The sequence below is a fragment of the Myotis daubentonii genome, chromosome 1, assembly GCF_963259705.1.
Source record: "Myotis daubentonii chromosome 1, mMyoDau2.1, whole genome shotgun sequence".
Classification (NCBI taxonomy): Eukaryota; Metazoa; Chordata; class Mammalia; order Chiroptera; family Vespertilionidae; genus Myotis; species Myotis daubentonii.
This window is the reverse complement of record NC_081840.1, coordinates 166,173,053-166,175,473: the sequence shown is the minus strand read 5'-3', so window position 1 is coordinate 166,175,473 and position 2,421 is coordinate 166,173,053. Positions and strand designations below refer to the sequence as shown.

The 2,421-nt window shown below is 37.4% G+C and overlaps 1 non-coding gene across 1 annotated transcript; it reads right to left on the bottom strand.

The window, feature by feature from the left end:
* On the bottom strand, positions 1-106 carry LOC132224298 (U6 spliceosomal RNA). Its single transcript, XR_009450642.1, has one exon. It is a non-coding gene; the product is annotated as a U6 spliceosomal RNA (small nuclear RNA).
* Between the last annotated feature and the right edge of the window lie 2,315 nt (positions 107-2,421).

Genomic DNA, 2,421 nt, shown 5'->3' with positions numbered 1-2,421 from the left:
TCTTGTATGGAACGCTTCATGAATCTGTGTGTCATTCTTGCACAAGGCCATGCTAGTTCTCTTTGTATCATTTCAATTTTAGTGCATGAGTTGCTGAGGCAAGCACTGTGCATTTTTCTTGGAGAAATGTTTATTTGAGTCCTTGCCCATTTTTTAATTAGGTTGTTTGGCTTTTTATTGTTTAGTTTGAGAATTTCTCTGTATGTTCTGGATATTAATCCCTTATCAGATATATGGCTTGCAAATATTTTTCCCATTCTGTGGATTGCCTTTTAACCCTGTTAGTAGTATTTTTTGATGCACAATTTTTTTAAATTTTCATAAAATCCAGTGTGTCTATTACTTATTTTTGTTTCTTCTGCCTTTGATGTCATCCAAAAAATCAATACCAAATCCAATGTCATGAAACTTTTGTCATTTTTGTAAAGATTTTTATTGTTTTAAGTCTTACATTTAGGTCTTTGATCCAGTTTAGTTAAGTTTTATATATGGTGTTAGATAGGATCCAACTTTATTATTTTCCATGTGAATATTCTGTTTTCCCAGCATCATTTGTTGAAAAGATTGTTCTTTCCCTATTAAAGGTCTTGGTACTCTTGTCAAAAATCATTTGACCATATTAGAGAGGGTTTATTTCTGGATTCTCTATTCTTTTTCATTGATCAATACATCTGTCTTTACAACTGTACCACACTGTTTTGATTACTGCTACTATATAAGTTTTGAAATCAGAAGCTATGAGTCCTCTAGCTTTGGTCTTCTTTTTCAAAATTATGTTGACTATTTGGAGTACCTTGAGAGTTTATGTAAATATTAGAGGCCCAGTGCATGAAATTCATACACTCAGCGGGGTGGTGCCTCAGCCCGGCCTGCACCCTCTTCCAGTCCGGGAGCCCTTGGGGGATGTCTGGGGGGAGCAGGCCTAAGCTGGCAGTCGGACATCTTTAGCACTGCTGTGGAGGTGGGAGAGGCTCCCCCCACCACCACTGTGCTGGCTAGCTATGAGCCAGCTTCTTGCCTGAGCAGCGCTTCCTGCGTGGGATCAAGCAGAAACTGGCTCTCCGACATCCCCCAAGGGGTCCCAGATTGCAAGAGGGCACAGGACAGGCCGAGGGACCCCACCAGTGCATGATCAGGGCCAGGGAGAGATGTGGGAGGTTGGCCAGCCGGGGAGGGACTGTAGGAGGGCTCCAGGATGTGTCCATCCTGTTTCACTCAGTCCCAATTGGCCAGACCCCAGCAGCAAGCTAACCTACCGGTCAGAGTGTCTACCCCCTGTTTGTCAGTGCATGTCATAATGAGCAGTTGAGCAGCCTTAGCATACCATTAGCATGTCAACTGGACACTTAGCATATTAGGCTTTTATTATATAGGATTAGAATGAGTTTTTCTAAATCTGCAAAAAAACATTGCTAGGAATTTGAAAGAGATTCATTTGAGTCTATAAATTGCTTTGGGTAGTATTAACACCTTAACAATAGACATATAATCCATGAACATGCAATGTATTTCCATGTATTTATGTCTTCTCTAGTTTCTTTCAGCAATGTTTTTGAGTTTTTATTGTACAAACCTTTCATCCTTTTAGTTAATGTCTAAGTCTTTTGTTCTTCTTTATGCTATTGGAAATGGAATTGTTCTTGAAATTTCATTTTCAAATTGTTCATTGTTAGCGGATAGAAATGCAACTGATTTTTGTGTTGATGTTGTATCCTACTACTTTGCTGAATTCATTTATTAAAACAGGTTTATTTGTGTGTGAAATGTTCAGAGTTCTCTACATATAAGATCACACAATCTACAAACAGAGGTAATTTTACTTCTTCCTTTTTGGGTGTCTCTTATTTCTTTTTCTGGCCTAATTGCTCTGGCTAGCACTTTCAGTACAATTAGTGATAGTTTTAAAGAATTGTTGTAACTTCATACATTTTGTGACTTCATAAATTTCCCATTGCTTAGTATAAGGCTTAAGTTGGATTTTGTTTCTTGTTTTGTTTTTCAATTTTGGTAAAGGCTATGCTGGGGATAAAGGTATTTCAGGTATTGATTATACTAGTAGACATTAATCAAAGGTCACTCTCACATGTGCTCAGGAAAGCTCAACTAAGCATGTGTTTTTCTGCATTGATCTTTTGACCACACCCATGAAGTCTATTCATGATTCATTTTAAAGGAACATCATATTTTAAAACAACTCAAAGAATGAAAATTAACACTTCACTGAATGCACCATCTATTTCTTAGAAGAACTGTGTAATTTTTGTTATTTACACAAGAGAAAAGTAGAGTTCAAAATCATTGGTGATGAATGTGTGACTTGTAAGTTAGAGAGCTAAGATAAAAGCACAGTTCTGATTCCAGAATTCTTTTCACATGCTATAGTGCTTGCATGTTATTATCATACAAACAAGTACAGTGGGG